The sequence below is a fragment of the Fukomys damarensis genome, unplaced genomic scaffold, assembly GCF_012274545.1.
Source record: "Fukomys damarensis isolate Sample0158 unplaced genomic scaffold, DMR_v1.0_HiC HiC_scaffold_32, whole genome shotgun sequence".
NCBI lineage: Eukaryota > Metazoa > Chordata > Mammalia > Rodentia > Bathyergidae > Fukomys > Fukomys damarensis.
The window spans coordinates 13099388-13109985 of record NW_022900944.1 but is presented as its reverse complement, the minus strand read 5'-3'; the positions used below and the strand labels follow the sequence as shown (position 1 = coordinate 13109985).

General features: G+C 46.2%; 1 protein-coding gene across 6 annotated transcripts in view; it reads left to right on the top strand.

Annotated features, from left to right (window-relative positions):
• The window catches only part of Chd9 (chromodomain helicase DNA binding protein 9), a 238395-nt gene that overhangs the window by 27573 nt on the left and 200224 nt on the right, over positions 1 to 10598 (top strand). The window contains exon 1 of one of the 6 annotated variants that reach the window (XM_010629524.3): positions 9813 to 10033. The exons of the other annotated variants lie outside the window; for them this stretch is intronic. The gene's annotated coding sequence lies outside the window, so the exon portion shown is untranslated. Of the gene's footprint in view, positions 1 to 9812; positions 10034 to 10598 lie in introns of those variants that run through there. 6 annotated transcript variants of the gene reach the window in all.

The window sequence follows — 10598 nt, the reverse complement described above, 5'->3', positions numbered from 1 at the left end:
TTTTTTTTTTTTTTTTTTTTGTACTGAGGTTCAAACTTGGGACCCTGCACTTGCAAAGCAGGCGGCAGCACCACTGGCACCACTGACCTAAATTCCCGGCCCTGGTCATGAACTTTTGTTCCTCCTGACTTGGCCCTCTGAGTCACTGGGATGACAGGTGTGTACCATCATACCTGACTCCATTAGGATTCTTTTGGTTATAGGTGACAGAAAATTCATCCTAAGGTGTCTTTGCCCAAAAAGGGAATTTGGGGGCTTCCTGTAAGATTAAAACATCACTGGGCCAGGGATGTAGCTCAGTGGTAGAGCACTTGCTTAGCATGCATGAAGTCCTAAAACCCTCCATGGTTTACTTCTTTGTCCTTTTTTGGGCAAGGAGGGACTGGGGATTGAACCCAGGGCCCCAGCCCTTTTCTACTTTTTAGAATGAGACAAGTTTTTGCTGATCACTGAGTTGCCCAGGCTTGGACTGAACTTGTGATCCTCCTGTCTCAGCTTCCCAAAGTGCTGGGATCACAGATGTGTGCCACCATATCCAACTTCTCATTTGTCTTTTAACTTTGGTTTTGTGTTAAGGTGATAACAAGATGACAGCATCAGTTCTAGTTCTCTTACCTTTCAGGTTTAGAGGAATTCTTTTTCCGAAGACCCCTAGCAACAGTCTTATTGACCCTGCTTGGATCACATGACCTTCCCTTAAATAAGCACGGTGGCTGAGGAAAATGAGATGCATTAAGTTGACTTTTGCTGGTGCAACTATATCTGCATGGACTGAAAGGGTGAGAGAAGGGGCAGTTCATTAGAGGGAATTAAAGAAGGGTTGGGCACGGTTAATGGTATGATGTGAAGGTTCCTTCCAAAACTCATGTTGAAAAAAAAATGTGTTGAGGTGCTTGGAGCCCAACCCTGGGCCTTGTGTATGCTAGGCAAGCACTCTACCACTGATCTATCCTGTCCCGGCCCCTCAGTGTTGGAATCAAATCGCCTTTAGAATGGTATTGAGAGGTAGGGCCTTTAGGAGGTGGGTGGCTCGTGTGCATGCAGCTCTCATGAATGGATTAGTGCCATTACCAAGGGAGTGGGTTAGCTATGCAGGGAGTAGGCTCCTCATAAAAGGATGAGTTCGGCTTGGTTTTCTACTCTGTCTCACCTGTGCTCTCTTGCCCTTCAGCCATGTTATGGTGGAGTGTAGAAGTCTTCACCAGATGTTGGTGCCACACTTTAGACTTCCAGCCTCCAGAACCAGGAGCCAAATAAATTCTACTATTTATAAGTTACCCAGTTTGTGATGTTGTTCTTCTTTCTTTTTTGGATTTTAAGACAGGGTCTCACTGTACAGTTCAGGCTGGCCTTGAACTCCTCGGGATTACAGGCCTGGCTGTTTTTTTTATAGCAGCAGAAATGAACAAAAGGAAAGTGAAGATGGGCATGTGACACATCTGTAAGCCCAGCACAGAATGACTGTGAGTTTGAGGCCAGACTGGGCGACACAGCAAGTTCGAGGTCCGAGTGGACTAAATAGTGAGATTTTTGTCTCAAAAAAGAAAAAAAATAAGCTAAAAAAATTTAAAGTAAGCAGAACTGAAGATGTTTGCTGTAAATGCTAAGTGAGTCTTACATACATTATTGAAATTCATAAAAAAAAAAATCTCTTCACCTATCTCATGTAGCTTTTTATTCCTTTTCAAATAAGTTGCATACATTTTATCTCACCTAGCTTTGTAACATTCCTATAAGGCAGACAGAAGTACAGTGTTACCTTTCCATTTTACAGATGAGGAAATCAAAGCACAGAGCTGTCACACAGCAGGGAGGTATGGCTTTGCCTACAGTCACACAGCACTGTAACTGGTTCAGAATTCACTGGCAGAGCCACTGTGCATGGAAACTGGAATACTCAGGGTATGGGTTAAGCAAGGCCTAACATGGGGTTTGGATCAGTTGCCAGGGTTTGTCCCTGAGTAAACAGTCTGGGCTGGTAGCAGTCGGGCATGTCAAGGACCCATTGTTGATGTCCTGGCAGGTGGCGAGGGAAAGAACTGGTACATAGGCAGGACACTCTCACCCTAGGAACACCCTCTCATGACTGATTCCCTTTACATCAAGCAGCTGGATACAAGACTTGGTTTTTCCTGTCCCAGAAAAAAATGCCACTCAAAACAACAAAAAAAGAGGGGGAGGCGGAGCTGACTTCTCTCAAGGGAACTTGGTCCTAGAGCCAGGAGTATCTTTGCCAGGATGAGAGGGGAGCAGAGTTCCCTGGTCAGAAGGAGGTGGTTTTCCCAGAGCTCACATTTTCCTAAATGTGGTTGAGATGTCCAGAAGGTCTTCCAAAACAAAACAGAAGAACAACACAGCATCCCTCTTGTGTATTAGGTTCAGAACACATTGAGGAAGAAGACAAAGGAATGGCAGAGAGCCAAAGTGCCACCTTAATTACCACTTTTGAAGCTAGCATGGAGGCTGTAGCATATTGAGAACAAAATGAGCTTCCTGACTGGGTCCTGGAGCAGGATGGAGTAGAGAAAATCATTCTTGAGAGCCTTCCCAAGTTCTCCAATCAGAAAAGTTGGTTCTCTGCCCTAAACAGTGAGAGTTAAAAAGTGTGTGTAGGAAAAATCCTTCCCTGTGGAAGCCAGAAGCAAGTGACAACAGCAAGTTATTAATGTCTGCCCGTCAGTCCCTTCTGCACTAAGATGGGGACAATAAGAGAACCTCACAAAGAGGCAGCGAGGGTTCAGTGGGATCATGTGGGTGAGAACAGTCCTGGCGGGCAGTTGTGGCTCAAGAAAGGCCAACTGTGTTTGTGTGCAGTCCAGGTTCATGGCAGGTGGCCTTGCTTTTCTCCCCAGCATGAAGCCCAGGGCCCCAGAGTCCTGCAGTGCCTGTGCGCCGCTCTTTCTCCCCAGCTGTAAAAATTCATGAGAATGTGGGTGTGCAGTGGCTTTCCAGTTTCTTGGCTGCTTCCCAGGCCGTGTTCTCCACTTGGGGGGCGGGGGACAGCAAACACCCTTTTGGCAGTAGTGAGTGCCCCTACCCCAGCCCCCATGCTCTGCTCCAGCAGAGTCTGGCTCAAAGTTCAAAGCTGAGGTGGCTCTGTTGAGTAATTCGGTGACACTGCCTGTCCACCCGCCATGTAAGGCTAAGTTGCACTCCTACACACCCATTTGCTGAGCATATGTTGCCTTGTGTTTTGTGGTGTGGAGGCTGGGAACAGGCGCACCACCCCAAGTGACCGCGGTGGGCTGAGCTTCCTTCCTTTCCCCCTGCTGCCCTTGGTCTCTGGGTCTCACACACAGCTCCACTCAGTAGGTTTCAGATCCGCTCCCAGGCTGGTTGGCGCAGACTGCATCTGGATTCACACCAACCCTTTCCTCCAGGGGGTTCAGAGTGTTCTTGGAAGGAAGCCTGGGAAGGGAAAGGCCTTCCTTAGCATTCCCTGTCCAGTGGCTGGCTGACAGCATAAAACAGAGCTGCCAAGAGCTCTGGAGTCAGACAGACCTGAGTTCAAATCCCTAGGTGACCTTGGGCAAAGTGCTCTCTCAGATTCAACCTCCTCATCTGTAAAAAATGTGACAGCAACACGATCTGCCTCCTGGGACAACCATGAGGATTCGATGAGATACTAACTGGCCTGGTTGCCTCTGCATCTGGCAAGTGGGCAGTGCTCTCGAGATGTTCACCTTTGACCGTGAGCCAGGGATCTCGGTGGGTGTGCTCACAGGAAGCCAAACCCATTTGCTGCTATGCAGACTCCTTTTGGGTGAGGACATTGTCTCATTGGTATTCTGACTCCCGTGGCTTGTGTGGTGCTGGCACTTCAGAGGTGCTAAATGTTTGGTAAAGGAGCAAGGGAGTGCCTGCCAGGCAGCATCTGCTCAAGGACCGTTCCTCAGCACCCCCATCTTCCCTCCTCCCTCCCTCTCTCCCTTCTGGCCTTCCTAATTCAGGCCTTCCTTTCTTTTTCCAAGTGGAAAGAGCTTCCTTCATTTCTTCTGCAGTATCTAAGCTGCAAGAGCATCCCTTGAGAGCCCTTCACCCAGGCAAGAGCAACGATTCCTCTTTCAAATTGAGCCCGTCCCCTGACTCATTCATTAAAATGCATAGGGCATGTGACCAAACTGCATAATGATTCTCTCATGAAGAAGGCTTGGAGGCAGGGAGATGCTGCCAACTGCAAAGGCAAATACTTCCCCCCAGCTGTGGATCAGGCTCATTGGCTGTCATGCTCTGGGAAGGCTGGGGGCTGCCGTTCATCTCCAGTAAATCAGCCAAGCCCTGGAGAGCTGCAGCCTGGCGCAGGCTGTGCTCTTGGAAGCTGTGTGGCTTTGGAGAGTCCAACCCGTGACCTTTTCTCAACCTTCCTCCGCCCCTACTCCATCATGTTGTTCATTTATTTAAATATACTTTTAACTACATAAGTACTACTGGAGTGTCCTCTTTTTGTTGTTGTTTTGCTGCTATGGAGAATGCATTCTTACAAAAATAAAAAAATCAAACCTAAATGAAATCCCCCTTTAACAACTCCTCCTTGCTGCGATACCTCTGGTTGTTGGGTAGCTTTTTACTTTGGGGTCCTTGGGCTGCTCTGGGATAGTCACCCCATGGAAATAATTTGGGAATCATCCTCCTGAAGCCCTAGGCTTGTTTTCATCAAAACAGTCTTCTTGGAGGTTGAAGCTCCCTTCCTCAAAAGCCCCATGTCCATACATTCTGTGTGACCCTCATCCACTTTCCCAGGCAACCCCCAGGTATCCCATTCCTGCAAAAGAGTCCTGCTGTCCACACTTAGGAAACACACGGTAAGCTGGACAACGGCCATCGTAGAAGATAGCTTGTGTGCATGGTGGCTGATGCCTATAATCCCAGCACTTGGGAGGCTGAGGCAGGTGTATCACCGGGAGTTCAAGGCCAGCCTGGACTACATATCGAGATCTTGTCTCAAAAAACCAAAACAGGGCTGGGGTTTTAGCTCCGTGGTGCTGCTGTCTGCCTTGCAAGCCCAAGGTCTGGAGTTTGATTCCCAGTACCAAACAACAACAACAACAAAACCAAAATGTAGCTTGAACTGTTTTCCTAAAGCAGCTACACTTTAGTATTGGAGTCTTGAAGAGTGAGGAATGTATCAAAATCCACTGTCCTCTTGCGGTTTCTCTCAGGTTACAGGGCTACCTGTGCTCCAACTTCCAATGTCAAGCCCCATGGAAGGTGTCAATTCATATTACTTGGGTGATGAGCTGTTAAACTAGCTATATGGCCTGGGAAAAATCACTAACTTCTCTGAATCACATTAGCTCATCTACAGAATGCGAGTAAGTCACACAGTTAATGTTATTATCAACTTCATCATTACCTTTATTCTGATCTGTAAAATCTGTTATTTATTCAAAAACTATATATCGAGCACCTACTTTGTGCCCTTGGTCCTGAGAGTAAAGTAGTAAAGGAGTTAGACAAGGACTTCAGAGGGCTTATATTTTAGCACAAATGTACCACACCTTCCTTCCTTTCTTTCTCTCTTTCTCTCTTTCTTTCTTTCTTCTTTTTTTCTTTGGTACCAGAGATCGAACTCAGGAACTTATGCTTTCGAGCCAGGTGGCGGAACCACTGGGCTAAATCCCTGTCCTGACACCTTTCTTTTTGATGACATTTTGTTGTCTATTGTGTTATGTGGCCCTCACTAATGCTTTTTGGACAAAGACAGTGTGAGTATTCCCCATTGTATACATAGAAAGCTGAGGTTTTGAGAATTAAGCTAATGGAGACAGCTAGAAACTCACCAGGCCTGACTTTGTCTGGATCTTTTTGACTCCTGTTCCCGTCTCTCTCATGCTGGGCACTGATGATTGTTTGGGGTACAGAGTGGGAGTATGTAAGCAGCTCTGAGGACTTTGAGGCCCCTGACAAACCACTAGAAACACAAAAGAGAGGCAGGGACATTTCTCAGCCTTCCAGTCCATCTTCAACTGAACCTAACAATATGGTCCTCTGCCTGGTAGAGGAGACTTTTTGTGTGTATATGGTGCTAAGGATTGAACCCAGAGCCTTATACATGGTGCAAGCACTCTACCATTAAGCTACAGCCCCATCCTTTTTAATTTTCTGTTTTGAGGCAGAGTCTTGCTAAGTTGCTAGGCTGGCCTGAATTTGGCATTCTCCTGCTTCAGCCTCCTGAGTAGCTAGGATCACAGGCATATGCACCTGGGCCAGGCTGGAGGAAAAAAAGTGTTTGCTTTGACCTGTGATCCATGGGGCAATGCCATGATAGCAGGCAGCTTAGCTGTCTGAGAATACGTCCCTCTGAGCTCCCCGCAAAGCAGGAGAGAACCTAAACATGTGGGCTCCTTGACCAGACTGCACTGGGTGGCTCCCAGCTTCCCCATAGGGGTGGGGCAGCGCCAGGCCTGCCTGAGAACACCAGAGACAGGAACTGGAATCTCCCTCGAGAGCTGGCAGGAGATCGGGGAGTGAGTGCACTGAGGGCCAGTCATTGCACAGGGAGACCAATGTCCTGCACACGACTGGGCTAGAAGTGTTTCCTGACCCCTCACAGTGATGACTCACCTTCTGATCCCAAATGACAGTTTGCTGTTGCTATGTTGCCCAGGCTGACTTTGAATTCATGGGCTCAAGTGATTCTCCTGGGACCCCAGGCATGTGCTCAGGGACCCCAGGCATGTGCTCGGGGACTCCAGGCATGTGCTCAGGGACTCCAGATGAGCTCAGGGTCCCCAGGCATGTGCTCAGGGACTCAAGATGTGCTCAGGGTCCCCAGGCATGTGCTCAGGGACTACAGTCATGTGCCATCATTCCCTGAACCATCACAACAGCCTGTGACTGAAGAGATAAAAAGTTTCCACCTTCTGGGTCAACTCCGCCTAATCCTCAAGGAATCCTGCCCTTCTTTGGAGTCCTTTACCCACTTCCAGGTTCTTTAGTCCTAAGACTGGGTTTTTCTTTTCCTTTTTATTGAATCCAAGTACAGAGGGTTATTCCTGATCTTTGACTTGTGACTTCTTTCATCATTGATAGACCTGGCATAACCTGCATGTGGTTGTTTTATTTATCTATGTGTATATTTATGTACTTATAATGCAGTGACCTTCTCTGTTTTCCTCTTAAATTGGTTCCTTCCTATCACTTTTTCTTTCATACCCCCATCCTGAGTCTTGAACTTTTACCTTCCTTTGATTTCATAAATTTTTTTCCAAAAGATATATGGTTAGGTTTGTTGTCTTTTCTTTGCTTAAAATAATATCCTTCTAGCTGGGTGTGGTGGTGCACACCTGTAATCCCAACACTATGGGGGGGCTGAGGTAGGAGGATGCTGGGAGTTTGAGGCCAGCCTGGGCTACACAGTGATTTCAAAGCCAGCCTGTACTACATAGTGAGACCCTGCATCAAAAAAACAAAAATGGAAAAAAAGAAAAGAATGTCCTGCTGTATTTTTTGTCATAATATTATAATTCTTTGTTGTAGTCCAGCTATGTTTATTTTCCTGTCAGTGGACATTTGAGATGTTACCAGCTTTGTACTGCTCTGATTGTGTTGAGCTAAACACTCTTGTATGTGTCTCCTGAAAAGCAATGTGGAATTTACCAGTGTATAGCCCCAACAATGTGAACCTATAAAGACCCTATTGATCTGTGCATTGGATTATGAGACTTCTTCATTTTTCCTACTGAATGGGCATTAAATGATATCTCATTGTGATCTCTTTTGTTTAGTGACTTTCCAAGTACAGTTTACAGTGGTCAGTGGTTCACTGGGGATTAGCCTGTGTGTTGACCATGAAGATTTTTTTTTTTTTGTATCAGAAATGGAACACAGGACCTTGTGTTTTTGAGGCAGGCATGCCACCACCAAGCTAAATCTCCGGCCCCTGATCATGAAGATTTAATGAAGCACAGAATACTTGCAGACTCTTCCTGTTGGGACTATGTCATTTTCTTAATGAACCCTAATTCCCCAGGACCCAGCACAGTGCCTGGAACATGGTAGATAAGCATTGTACCACCAAGCTACAAGCCCAGCCCTTTTAATTTTTTATTTTGAGGCAGAGTCTCACTAAGTTATTGTCATCATTAAAAAAAAAACAATGCCAAAGTAATTATAGATAGCTTTTATTGAGTGCTTATTAACTTCCAGGTGCTATGTTAAATAACACCTTTACTTTTATTATCATAATCATTCCAGAAGCCCTACAAGGTAGGTTCCATATTGCCCCCATTTTGTGGATGGGGAACTGGAACTAAGTGTCTTTCCCAGAATCGCAGAAGTAGTTATTGATGGAGGCAGGATCTGACCTCTGGCATCTGACACTGAAGTTCTGAACCACTACATTATAAGTGTAAAATACATTTCTGAGTGAAGTACATTCAACTCCCTGTACAAGAGCAAGGTCAAATCCCATGGCACTTTTACTTTTTGTCTCCTGTCAAATGGTTGAAAATGTGCCCACCCTTTGGCAATAAACAAAGCTTTAAAGGATTTTTGTAATTGTACTTTAGTCAAATGTAACTCTAATTTATGATTAGTTATAATTTCTCAGCAATCATCCTGCAGACTTGAGAACTCTCACTGTGAAAGAGATCTAACATACAAATTATTCTCAAATGTCATGAGATATTTACAAATTCCTCTTTTACAACGTCCCTTATTTCTTGATCTATGTTTACTCCTATTTTATTTATTTATTTACTGTACTGAGGATTGAAAGCAAGGCCCTCAAATGGAGCTACATCTCCAGCCATCCCTTCCTTTCAATTTTTTTTTTTTTTAAATTTTGAGACAGGATCTCAAGGAGTCACTAAGTCAACTGGGCTTGGCTCAAATTTGTGATCCTCTTGCTTCAGCCTCCCAGATCACAACGATTTACAGATGTGTATTTTTCTCTTATTAATCACACTTAGTATCTCTAAAATATCATATTATTGACCTAGAACATCAGGAATATTTGCCTGCTTAGCTCTGTCTGTACCTTTAATTGATTGAGCACTGTTCTATCCCTGGTGCCTATAACCATGCCTGGAACAGGGAAAGCAGCTCAATAGATGTTTGTTGAGTGAATAGAATAAATGCATGCTTGTAGAAGTGAATGAATGAAAGAGTGAATGAATGCAGTGAATGGGCCATTAAATCCTAAGGGAATAGTTTACCAAGACTGACTATATTTTGATTTTGTGGTGTTATTATTATTATTTTGTAAATCTTGGATTCTACTACATGTACACGTTCAGATTTCAAACATTTCTGTAGGCCGGTCAAAAAGCTGAGAGGCCTGAGATTTTGTGTCTATGATGGATAAAACAGTCCTGATCTAAGATCTAAACAATGTTTTGTTGCCTTTTCCTTTATCTTATAAACCAACCATCAGCGCCTTCCTCAAGTGTTGACTTTGGCAGTGAAGCAGGAGGCATTCAAAACAAAACAACAACAACAACAAAACAAAAAACTCCTGGCAGTTTGAATATAGCTTTTTTTTTTTTTTTTTTGCTAGCAATCTACATTGTGGCCCAGGCCCAGTGCACCCCATTACATAGGCACATGCAGCTGATATTTGTGTAAGAGCCCCTTCACCCCTGGCTGTTGTTATTTCCAAACTGGGGTGCACTAGATAAATGCAGAAATCAGGAACCATCCCTCCCAGTCAAGCCTCTGTGGCTCAGTTCTCAGAGCCGGGCCAAACGGGTAATTATAGCTTCCCTCTGTGGTGTACAAGGCAGGAGGCTGATTTAATAAAGGAAGCCTGCTGTCTGTCTCCAGCCTGGCTCTGACTCATGGAACTAGGGAGTCCCAGAAGTGCTACCCACAGAGCGTGGTGAGCAGCTGGGGGGGTGGGAGGTGAGGGTGGCCCGGGCTGAGAGCCCCCAGAATGAGGAAACTCCCTGCTTGGCCGGGAGGAACCTGCAGCTGCAGCCAGAGGAAGTGAGGCTCAGACTGAGCAGCTGCCGCTCGTTCCAGCTACAGCAGCAACTGCCTCCCCCTTGAAAGAAGGTTCCTGCCTGCCGTGTGGACACGTAAAATACAATGGGTTAGTAATTTTCATATTCAAAATTAATTGGGGGAAACAGTCGAATTGCCTTTAATGGGAATGGCTGCCTTTGTATGATGGGCCGGTGGCTTCGGTTTCTTGGGGCGCGAGGGGGGAGGGCTGGGTCGCGGAGTCTGGAGCGATGAGCAGTCTGTTAATTTGGTTTCTCACTTTGGCAGGGAGGCGGCTAATTAGGTGTTCACAGCCGCAGAGACAGTTTGAGCTGGGAGTGGTTTCAGCTACACCGAGGGTGACAGCCGGCTTTGGAGCGGATTTGGATGTCACCTTAGCTAGGTCACCAGAGGTCATTTTATCCTGCCTTCTGTCTCCAGCAGCTTCTTCCTCCTCCTCTGCAGATCAGCCAGACGGAGGCAACTTGACCTCTTCCTCCCCCCCGGCCCTGCCAGCCTGGAGATTCCGGCTCCACCCCTCCCCTCCGCTTCCCGCTGAGTCACACACCTCGCGGTCAGGTGATCCTCCCCTGGGCCCTGCCGAGAGCACCTTGACCTATATTCCGAACTCCCGCGACAGCAGCTTCTAATTGTCCCGAGAGAGGGCCGGCCAG